Raw genomic sequence first — 12,104 nt, 5'->3', positions numbered from 1 at the left:
GAGCCAGAAACATCAGAATTCAGTTTAATGTGGGACAAATCAATTGGTGCCTTGTGGTTCAGTTCTCCTTATGTACAAATAAGATTGTAGTTGGAAGGTTGTAAGGTTGGTTGTTGGGACAAATGAGTGCATGGGAGTAACTGGCATACTTAGGAATGGTTGGCATAATGCAGAGAGATGCCCTACGGTATGGTCTTTCCTCTTTTTCTCTCATTGCTCTTTGGCTTTTGCGGAAACCAGCTTGAACTGCACACTTAATTCCAGGCCAGCCGGCTATAATATTGAGATCCTTTCTCAAGCATCAACCACAAAAAGAAAAAAAAAGTGAAAAAGCAGAGAAATTCACAATACATTGTAAAGGGAAATAACACACACACACACACACACACACACACACACACACACACACACGGAAGTATATGTATAACAGATTCTAGGAAAAGACAAAGAGGTGATTATCCCAGAATGCAGACTTACCAGCCAGGGCCATTTAACTTTATCTTCTCATGCACTGCTTATGTTTTCATAAGAACAACATGTCTTCATAGGAAAGGCCTTTACTCCGTTCTAATTTAATCTAATGGGTGCTGCATTTGAATGTGTGGTTGTTTCTTTTATGATCTTCAGATGGTGTCTTTTCCATGGTCCTCCCAACTCCCACCTGGGAACACAGCCCGAGGAAGTGGGGCACTGCCTAGCTAACCCTGCTAGCACTGTGCTCATTCCTTCTGCAGTTGCTTCCTGGTGTGAGAACTTAGGATCTCATGCTTGCCTACCTGCAGCTTCTCCCAGGAACATCACCAGGATATTCAGCATGGCTTGGCTTCTGGGAATTAATCTGTTAGCCCTCTTTGTGTGGAGAGACCTTGGAGAATGCTGTATTTTTATGTCTAAGGTCATGTTTTAGATGCAAAGGCAATATCCGGAAGATCCCTGCTTGGAGACTTTGCTTCCCTGCTAAGCATGTGGGTCATCGGCTACCTGGGGCAGGACATTATGGATACTGTGACTTGTCTCACTGAGGGCTGCAAACCTCCCATTCTGAGGGCAGTTCTGAAACAGCATCCCGAAGTGCTTCTCCAGACTCCGCCCCCAGATTGTGACAGTTGTCACTGACCTTCAACTTGTTGGGTTCTAGAATCATCTAGTAGTTGAGCTCTGAGCACGCCTGTGAGAGGTTTCTATATTAGCTTAATTGAGCTGGAAAAACCCACCCTGCATCATGCCATGTGCTGGGGGCTTGGAATATACAACAAGGAGAAAGCAAGCCACGCATCAGTGTTCATCAGTCTCTGCTTCCTGATTAGAAACAACGTCCCCGGCTGCTTCCTTAACCTCCTGCCATCATGACTTTCCCATCACTATGGATTGGTACCATCAAACTGTGAGCCAACTTGAACTTGTCTTTCCCTAAGCTACTTTTTTCAGGTATTCTTTTACAGGAATGAAAAAAGTAACTGGTGCATAGAGTAATAAAAAAATCCCTGCACTGACACATGTGAACAAAGCAACAAAGACACTGTTTGCACATCTTCCTGTAATAGCACATGAAGTGCACACAGGTAAGGACGCACATGCCTATGAGTCTCTGGGTGCCTCAGAACCCTGGGATTACAAAGTCTTACTCTAAGGAGGTTTCAGACTAAGCAGCTCATTCATAGATTGACATTCTCCACACACTGCTGCAACTCTTTACTCTTCTGCTAACCTTGGCCTTAGCGAGGCCACCAGAAGAAAGGTGGCCCATTATCTGCAGTGCTTGTCTCCCATCAGTGCGGGAAGTGTGACCCTCACCTATGTCTTGGCTGACACATTTCCCATGGCTGCCAAGAACACCACCTTAGTAATTCAGTTGCCAGGAACATTTACCATATCTACTCTCTTTCTTCCACAGGTGAGCACCACCTTGAAATGGGCTCCTTGGAGGACAGGCAAACATCACAGTAAGCTTCATAAGCTTCATATGGTCCACATGGCATGGCAATCTGGCTTCTGGATGCCCCCCACCCCTCTACGGCAAGGAAATGCTTGCCCGCTGATATGAGCAGTGGCAGTCATTTCTTTAGTGGGTGATCTCTGAATTTGTGATCTTTCAGATGAGCAATAACATACACACACTCACACACACACACACACACACACACACACACACACACACACACCATGCTTATGAATTTAGCAGTTAACACTTAATTTGTAAATCACACCTACTCTGCCTCTGGGGCTTGGGGAAATGGCCAGCACCTCAGTAGAGGCAGAAGAGACATGTGTAGTACAGGAAAAATAAAAAACAAAAAACCGAGAAGTTGGCCTAAACTGCCAATGTCTGATCCAGAGGCCAACAAGTTTCGTAACTGACAACCACCAACATAGAAATGCCTTGTTCCTGGGCCCAACCAGCAATAATCTTGGTACCCTTGTAGCCCAAGGAACCGTGAGAGACACACACATTTGAGCAGTCTCCACAGGACAAGCCCACCTTAAATGACAGTCTGGTTTGTCAACTGTAGAGATGACAAAGTGACCTCCTCAAAGAAACTATTGCCACTCATCCTAGGGCACCAGTGTTACGGTACTCTGGAAGCTAGGTGCCCTAAGACCATGGGGCTGTGGCTGAATAGAACCAAACCTACTGGGATGAAGACAGGAAGTCCCTGGGATGTTGCTGAAGCCTCCTCATGTGAGCCACAGAATATTCCTAATCCTAAATGTGCCATTTAGCTAAAACAACACACCTCTTAGTTGCCTAATTAAAGTTATTATTTTGGTTTTTTTTTCTTAGCAAGTCAAAATTAAGACTTATGATTTCATGTGGCTGATGTAAGACTTGAAGCTAGGCCTTAGCGTACACATGTAGTACAGCTGGCACACTGTTTGTATTTTAGTTTTTATGTATATGGGTGTTTTGCCTGCACATATGTCTGTGCACATCTTGTGTGCCAGGTGTCCGTGGAAGCCTGAGAAGGGCTTTGGATTGCCTGGCACTGGAGTTACAGACAGTTGTGAGCCACCACGTAGGTGCTGAGGACACCCGCTCCTCTGGAAGAGCAGTCAGTGCTTTTGACTGCCGAGCTATCCATCCCTTCAGCGCCTGCGTTATCCTTTTTAGATACAAATTCTCAAAGGTATTATTCCTGCAGGTCAGGTGGATCCACTTTTCTGTGTGCCGGGAAAGGGGTGTGTTTACTCACTTCCCTGCATCCCACAGCACCTGATACCAACCCCTTCAGGGCAAAGGTATTTGTTAGCAGAGAAAAAAAAATATTCAGGTGGAGAGGGAAGTTATGCTGGAGCTGGCAGTGGGAGTGGAGAACTTGCCACAGTTGTCTCGGTGTGGTCAAGACTACCTAGTTGGCTGTGGTTGGAAGGAGAGATGCTTCATCCTCTGCACAGAGAGAGAGGGAGGAGCTGGGACTTTTTGGTGGGAATGTAGAAAAGGACCGGAAGGGAGCCTTTAGAAGAAGTTCCTTTCTCGTTACAGTGTAGCAAGAAATAACAACATAGGCAGAGGCTAAGAATGGCCAGGAGAGGAGACCTTATCTTAGGCGGAGGAAACGAATGGTCGTAAGAAATAGTTACTTAGTGTTGCCTTCCACTTCCTGTCCTTCTGCCTAGCTGATTGGCTAAACAGCGCTTTATTGACAACTGCTACATCCACTCAAGGCATTCCTCCACAATTTAGACTTAAAAAAAAAAAAAAGGAAGTCAAGAATGACTGGCCAGGACTGCGGAGGATGCTCATGGGATTTCAGTAATTGTGAAATTACACTGGGAGCAGTCATTAGAGCCCTCTTGACGCCCATCTCCTGTGGGTACGAGGTGAGCGTGCACAGTACACAGAGAGGGCTTAATTGGGGTTTGTTTGTGCCCACATGAAAAAAGGAGAAATTTGGAGAAATGTAGGTGTTGGTTGAGTGAGTCTGATGATGGGTAAAGATGGAAGCATGACCATGGAATTGTGTGTCTGCAGTGCAGTTCCGGGAACATTGAAGGAGGAGGGGCGGGGGCAGGAAAGATCTACTCTGGGGAATGATCGACATTACAGGTGACCTGAAGAAGGAGGTGCGTGGTAAAGCGTGGCAGTAGGCAGTAGAAAAATCCCTGGGAACTTTTCTAAGCAGACAACGCAAGTGTTATGTTTTGTGATGGGGGATCTTGGGAAGAAGCTGAGATAGAAAGTCTGAGTGTGTGTGGGAAACCGGTTTAGTCAGGACGATTAGGGAAATCAGCTGTGAGGGAGTGAGCCAAGTTTCACACTGGAAGGGAAAACATGCCAGGCAGACGGGTGACATCATGTTGAAAGGCCACATGGCAGGGAAAGGCTCTCCTCAGGACCTACAGGAAGATCCTTGTAGCTGGGGTCGGGGGTGGGGGCAGGGGGGGAAGAAACTAAAACCACATTTTGGGGGCAGGGAAACTGTTAGGAGACACTGTTGGATAAAATGAAGTCAGAATATCACGACTTACTGTGGATCACAAGTGCCATGTGGACTCCTCAGACTTAAAAGAAAACCTTGTGTGTCTTTGGCTGCTGAGCTTGGGATCAGGCCAGATGGCAAAGGAAAAGGTTACGCGAAGGAATCAGATCTGCTTTCTCAGATGCAGCAGTGAGGACTGAATCTGGAGCTGAGAGACTATAACAATTTGTGTAACTGCAGCTTGTCTTGGCTCATTCTTAACCCGCCTCTTCCTCAGTTTATTCTCAGCAGTACATCTTAGTGGCCCCACCTGCAGGAGAAATGCAGACCGTGACTCCCTTCCTTCCTCGCTATGGTCCCTGCCACCCTCATGCCCTCCATGGCTTATTGCCTGCTCTCTGCCTCATGGGTCAGAGGTCTTAAGTCTTCAGAGTGTCATTGTTGGCACAGTGAAACCCTTATGAGGAAGGGTCTAATGAGAGATCCTTCGGTCACTGAAGTCCTGCTCATGGACAAGGGTTAAGATTCTTCTGGCAGACCTGATTGGTTCTGTAGAGGTGAGCAAGCCTGGCAGCTTTGTAACTTTTCTGGGTTTCTTTGGGGGCAGTGTGAACCCCGCTTCCTTTACATGTATTTCCCTGTTATATTGCAATCTGTCAGAAGGACCTTGGACCTCCTGCTGAATAAACTCAATGTTCTCCCCCCTTCCTCTCCCCCTCCTTCTCTCTCTTAAATATCTTACCTTAGGCAAACTGCTGTACTCATAAAAACAGTTTGACGGAGCTAGGGAGGTGGCTCATTGTTAAGAGCATTGACTGCTCGTTCATAGGTCCCCCAGAGCCCACATCAGCATTTGCAACCATCTGTGACTCCAGTTCCAAGAGATCTGGACACCCTCTTCTGGCCTCTGTGAGCACACACATGTATGTCTCTGGTACACAAACACACATGTGGGCAAAGTTCCTATATACATTAAAACAACAACAATAACAAACAGCCTCCCAATTTGGAACATGGCTACAGCCCCCACATTTAAGGTAAGTCTTCCTACCTACTTAGGCCAGAGCCTCCCTCACAGACATTACAGGCTTCTCTGCAAGCTGCTGCTGGAGGTGTGGAGCTCACAACCCCAATATCACAGTCACCTCCAGCAGGACCATCAGGTGCGTGCTTAGCTTAGAGGTGGATGTGACCTCTGTGGACCCCTGAAACAGCACAGTCAGCCACTAGCGCCCGGAAGTGGAGTCTCGTGGCAAGAGAAAGCAGCAGATTGCAGAGCCTGGCTGAGTAAGGACCAAGGTACCAGGCTTTCCATAAGCCAAAGGGACGGCCCGGCAGAGGCCACGTCTCCATTCCTGTCACCTTTTAGTGAACTCTGATCTCTCTGCAGAGGGGACCAGTCTCAAGTCCCATCCCTTTGTGTAAACCACGCCTCTCGCAGGCCAACTGGATTCTTGTCTTCTCACCTGACGAGGCCTGCTCTCTGGTCAGGATCTATCTGATTATGTGGTAGATCATGTGCTACTGAGACTGAAATTCTGCCCCACCCCTGCTCTGCCCCTGACTCCATCGCCCACCCGACCCCCTTGAAAACACACACACACACACACACACACACACACACACACACACACACACACACACACACACACACCGCTTCTGTGTTTGACCTCAGAGTTATTTTTGCTCTTGAGATTTTTTTTCCCAAACTCTAGCCTTCCTGATAGCTTCAAACAAACCAGCTGGCCGGCACTTAGAGGTCTCTGTTTATTTTACTAAGCTGCCTTTCATTAGTGAATGCTGGGCTTGCCCCTGGGCTTCCGACTGTGCCCAGACAGGAGTTGGAACTTTATTACTCAGCTCCAATCAAAGTCAAAGCATCTGGCCAAAGACCATGCTCTCTCTGTTATCTTTGACCAAAACCCAGCCAGCAAGTGATGTGTGTGTGTGTGTGTGTGTGTGTGTGTGTGTGTGTGTGTGTGTGAGAGAGAGAGAGAGAGAGAGAGAGAGAGAGAGAGAGAGAGAGAGAGAGAGAGAGAGAGGGAAAGCACTGGAGTTGGGGGAATATGGTTTTTCCCTAAAGGTAAAAAAAAAACCCTTGATGTGTATATGTGTTTTGCCTGCGTTCATGCTGCATGTACTATGTTCCTGACACCAGAAGAGGGCATAAGATTCCCTACAACTGAAGTTACAGATGGGCGTGAGTCACCGTGTGCTGGGAATCAAACCCGGGTCCTCTGGAAGAGCTGTGGTGATCTGCACAAGATTGGCTTGTCAATACCCCAGCATGGGTGGGGCGGGGTACATGAAGCTCCACCCCCTAACTGAGGAGATTTTGTCCTTTAATGGCTGCCAGGGAATCATTTTTCTTCAGGGATGTAGCCGTTGTGGAGTTGCTTATGTTTCAGGAACTAGCACCTGCACCCAAGCACGCTCATTCATATAAGCAGCTCTAGGTAAACCCAATGGGACATACAAGAAAAAGTATGAAAGTTGGAGTGGATGCTTTGGGAAAAAAAGGTTCCATAGAAGTGAAATGGGATGAAAGAGGGGAACAGAAAGTGGCTATGGTCAAAATACATGGGATACATGTATGAAAGTGTAAATATGAAGCATGTAGTTATTCAAGAAAAATGTGGAATGGCCAAAGATCTTTGACCAACGCGCTCAAACTAACATCTATAGCCTGATGCCTTGTGCTGGTGAAAGACTCAGAAGATGGCTAAGGGGATGGCCAGCACATATTTTTGTTTGTTGGTTGGTTGGTTTTTCGGGACAGGATTTCTCTGTGTCCTAGACTTATGTGTAGACCAGGCTGGCCTCTAACTCACGGTGATCTGCCTGCTGCTGCCTGCCTGAGTGCTGGGATTAAGTTACCTCGTGTTTAAAAGGTAAGATGAATGTGGAATGTTCTAGTATAAGACAGGAGCAGTGTCATCCGTGGATGTGGAACTATGACTCGGGACTTCAAGGAAGACCTTCCATCCATCTCAGACCTCTTCTCTGCCCCGTGGGAGCTGTCAGGGCCAGTGCAGTTCTGATCTGTCATCAAATCCTCCTGGTGGCAGAGTGGATTTCTTTAAAAATTAGGCGGATTTTTGCCTTTTGCTTCATAATAAACCAGTATTTGATATAGAAACTGTGCTTTTAATGAGTCACTGTAGAATAAACCAATGCCCTGTTTAGCTCGAGGCTGAGTCAGGCTCTGGCATTCATTGTGGACTAGAAGCTAAGTGATTTTCTGTCAGCTGTGTTGTCTGTCTGTCTGTCTGCTTATAGAGAGCCCTTGTCTTTCTGCAGAGAATGGTCTAGGAAGGGTGAAGACAGCCTATGCTGTGGTCACAGGGTCCCACTGATACCTCATTCCCACTGAGATGGTGTGGAGAGGTGACCGGGCCACAAGGCAGGAACCCTCTGAAGGGAATTCCATCTGACCCATGCAAAAGAGGACCAAGGGGGCGTCTTTTCCCCTTGCACAGTGAGACGACACCCAGAGAGTTCCCTCTGTGCTGAATGGGCCATCTCAACTTATCAAATCGGCTGAGTCTGAGTTGTGCATCTCAGAGTTATGAGCAATTACCACTCTGTGGTTTTAGGAAACAGCCAGTCACAGGCATTGGCTTCCAAGTCCCGACAGGACAGACAGGCTGCTTTAATGCATATTTGGTGTGATGGCTGAGCTGAGGCACCACATGTTTATTGCTCACAGTGCTGGCGCTGGGCAGTTTCAAGGCAAAGGTGAGTGGGTGAATGGACCGCCCCTCCCGAGGGCACTGTTAAAGTCTGTGAAAATTGCTATGAATGCTAATGACAACTCTGCTTGTACAGAGTCAGCACTCCTTTTGATGTCCGTTTTTTTTTTCTGTACATAAGCAGACATGTTTGGAATGAGGCAACCTGATTTCCTAGTTGGCAGCTGTTAAACTGTCCCTTGTCACACTGGCTGTCTTGAGCAAAGGACTGGCAGTCTAACAGCTAGCTTTACTGACCTTCCTGAACCTTCTACGTAGTCCTTGAGACAGCTCTACAAAGACCGAAGGAAGCAGATCTCCTTGGCTTGCAAAGGTGCAGACCCTGCTGCACCCCCCACCCCCTCCCCCTGACCCCCTTGCCTGCCTCATAACCATTTCTGCCTTGACCAGAGAGCTTGTACCATCCCATTGGGATTGCTGTGACTGGTAATAGGAGGTAAGATCGCCACTGGTCCAAAAATCAACTCCATAATGACTATAAATGGCATTCAGAGGCAGGTCTTAATTGGTTCCGAGCACAACTTATCAAGAGTTGTGACTTCTTCTAAAAGCCAAGGCTGTGACTGGCCCAAACAGTTCATCTTGCTGGGTGTGCAGGCTGCTTGGGCTTCACTCACACACATTCTGGGTGCTGCCCCTTTACTGCCCACCCCCGGTGCAGCATTTGGCCTAATAAGAGACCTCTGCGCAGTGAGCTTTTCTTCCTGCTTCCAGGAGTGCAGCCTGAGCTGGTAGCACAGGGAAAGAATCTCCAGATGGCAGAGAAGTGGCCATGGTGGGGGCGTCAGCTGCCTGGCCGTGGACGGAGCAACAGGACAAAGAGAGATGACAAGAGTCATGGAACTGACGCTGAAGAAGGTGGCAAAGGCTGTAAAGAGCCAGGGAGGAGACACAGCCGGCCCAAATCACCAGAGGAAATTGAGAGTGCTGCCAAGCATTCACACTCACGATTGGGCACTGAAATACGCCTTTTACCTGGAGCAGAAGGCACTGGTTCACTAGGCCAGCCCGGACTGGAACACTTTGGGCACTACTGCCTGCTGCCTCTGCCTGTCTACTGTTGCCACCAAGGGCTGGGAGGAAATGAAAGATGCCAGACCAACATTTGAGTTTTTTCCTGTCTACCCATGATGTCTGCCTGTCAGGGCATGGTCAAAGGACCTCAGCCAGCTAATTGGTGACAAAGGTGCTTGCAGATCTGGCACCAGATGGGCCCCACCCTGTCATCCTCGCCACAGTGATCTAGGGCAGAGGCAATCCTCTGTCTCTTGTTGTAGGGGCCAGGTCTATCCACTGGGCCCCGCCACCATGATCTAGACATTTCTCAAAGGCCCACTTCCTGGTGTCATCATGCTAAGGCCTTTTGGCTTTGTTGCCAGCATATAGATATTCACTCCATAGCAGGGATGAAGGAACAGCTTCCTGATCTGTCAGATTTGCATTTTCTTCTCCTGCTCCTTGACTGTGAAGCCCTGGCCTCAGCATCTTGGTGCAGCTCTGTGTGCCTGCTGCCAGTGCGCACTCTAGCCCACAGTTTCATGCAGCCAGAGACTCTCAGCAGGCCTCCCTTTTGGTGGGTCAGTGGGTGGGTGGGTGGGTGGGGCAGGTTGATGGAGCCTCGGTGGGTTTCCTTCCAGAGTATACTTTCATCTTGCCTGCTCGGTCCCAGCAGCTGAAACCCTGCTGCATTGTTGAAACTTGAGGCAGCCATGGGCGATTTCATTCCTCCTCTTTGGTCTTCCCAACTTCCCGTGTGTCCATCAGCCTGGAACTCTATCCAGGTTTGGACTGCACAGTGTCTCTTTAAGGTCAGCCCCTCCTCTGCGATCATTAACACAATCTCTTCCTCCTCCACAGCCTGTTCTTCAGTTTTCCTGTGTCCTTGCTTCCTTCCCCTTCCACTGATATGTGCTTAGCCATGCCCATGCCCTGATCACTACTGCAACACCTATAGTGATGTATATAGGACAAGCTCACACGCACAGCCTGCTGGGAACATCCCTGCACAAGAGAAAAACATGCCGGGCCTCTGTCACCCACAGCTGCGAAGGCTTTGTGACTCATCATGCTTAATACGTTTCTTCTGTCCGTAGTCACCCGAGTGCATGCTGTATCTTAGCTGCTAGAGTGGCAACAATTCATAATGTATTTGGTAGGTAGCTCTCCTACCCAGAAGGAGCTCAAAGATGCAGACAGGAAAAGCCACGATCACAGCACACACACACACACACACACACACACACACACACACACACACACACACACATTGCTATAGTAAGTGCCATGGAAATGCAGTGTTCTCAGAGTTCAGCGCGACCTATATTGCGTGGTCTCGGCAGAGACATTCCTTTTAACAAAGCAAAGTCTACACAGGCACTCTGAAACCCACAGGCTAATAGTGGAACATAACAATGCAACAAACAAGTGAAAGAATCACACAATTCTTCCCTCTGTTCCAGCTGTGGGGCACCTCTGCAGAGTAGCCTCCGTGTCCGTGAGACACCGCCATCTTGGTCTCCTCCTCGAAGTAGTTTTCATACATAGGGTCAAGTTCTGGAGAATTCAGACACAGTGACCAGAAATGCTGTGGCTGGTTTGATTAAATTCTACCAAAACGAGGGGGACTTCACTAGCCAATGTTGCCTCAGTTCACAGCTACACATGAAGTTGCCCCGTGGTGTGTGATGCAGGCTGATTATGTCATCGGGGATCACAAAAAGAATCGGGGCCTATGATACCCAGTTAGAATGGCAGCCGTTAAGAAAGCAAGCAACAACAAATGCTGATGGGTATGTTGGGAGAACGTAAATTGGTCCAAACGCTATGGGCATCATCACTATGGAGGATCTTCAAAACACTGACAGTGCTCTAGAGAGACTAAGCCAATATACCAAGATGCTCGTGCCTGTGTCTATTTAATGTATGATTTACAGTAGCCAAGAGATAGGATCAGCCAGGGTGTTGGTCAACAGGTAAGCAGACACCATGCTATACATACAAAATGGAGTTTTATTCAGCTCTAAAGAACAATGAAATTATGTTATTTGTTGGAAAACAGGTGCAACTGGAGACTAATATTTTAAGTGAAAAAAAAAAACAGACTCAGAAAGACAAATATATTTTCTCTTATGGGCCCTAGAATTTTTTGTAGGTACATAAAATCATATAAATATGTCTTTTAAATTATATGTGCAATAAAAGCAGAAAGGAAAGGAAACTAGAGATAGAGAAGAGACTAACAGAAGAGTAAGGGGGTGGGGAAGACTGCAGAGAAAGGGCGGGTGAATATGGTCAACGTACTTGATGTGCTTGTAAAATACTCCTATGTGAAATTCAACACTGTGCACAGTGCATATATGTCAAAAAAAGAAAACCATCTAGAAGAAATCACCATAATGACAAGAAATAAAGGAGAATTACCAGGCAATGAGACTGTTGCTGCAAAGGAGCTCTTCCATGAGTTTGCTTCTTCTTTTCTCTGTCTTCTGCCCTGTCACCATCATGGAAGAAATCCCACTGCTGTGGAAGTTGGTTTTGGCAAGGCAGGAGCAGCAGCCCTGGGCTAATCTGAACTAAAGCACACTGGAGATCTATTGCATGTCTTGGGGGGTTTGCCCTGCTCCTCTGATTTATCACACTTATAATCTTCCTGTACAAGACCTGCAATGCCCAAACATCATTATTCCTGATAATGATTGACAGGAACAAACTCCGGAGCACCACCGTCTTCCACTGCTCACAGAGCTCCCTGGAGACAGTCCATCCTGTGTAGTGGTTTCAGAGACTCTCTGTCCCCTGGTGACCTTCACAGGAGCTGCCTGCCCTGCCACGTTGAAAACCGTCTCATCTGACTTTGTAAGCCAGGAAGGAAATTATAACCTACTGATGAGAGAATACAAGGTGTGCTTATGATGTTCTCTGCCAAGGTTGCAAA

At 47.6% G+C, this 12,104-nt stretch overlaps 1 long non-coding RNA gene across 1 annotated transcript; it reads left to right on the top strand.

The window, feature by feature from the left end:
• The first annotated feature begins 1,194 nt into the window (after window positions 1-1,194).
• Window positions 1,195-4,573, top strand: LOC311603507. Its single transcript, XR_014781108.1, has 4 exons — window positions 1,195-1,384; window positions 1,895-1,943; window positions 3,616-3,819; window positions 4,413-4,573. It is a non-coding gene; the product is annotated as an uncharacterized lncRNA (long non-coding RNA).
• Window positions 4,574-12,104: the final 7,531 nt, after the last annotated feature.

Source organism: Acomys minous (genome assembly GCF_964271855.1).
Source record: "Acomys minous genome assembly, chromosome: 8".
Classification (NCBI taxonomy): Eukaryota; Metazoa; Chordata; class Mammalia; order Rodentia; family Muridae; genus Acomys; species Acomys minous.
This window is presented reverse-complemented; position numbering and strand designations above follow the sequence as displayed.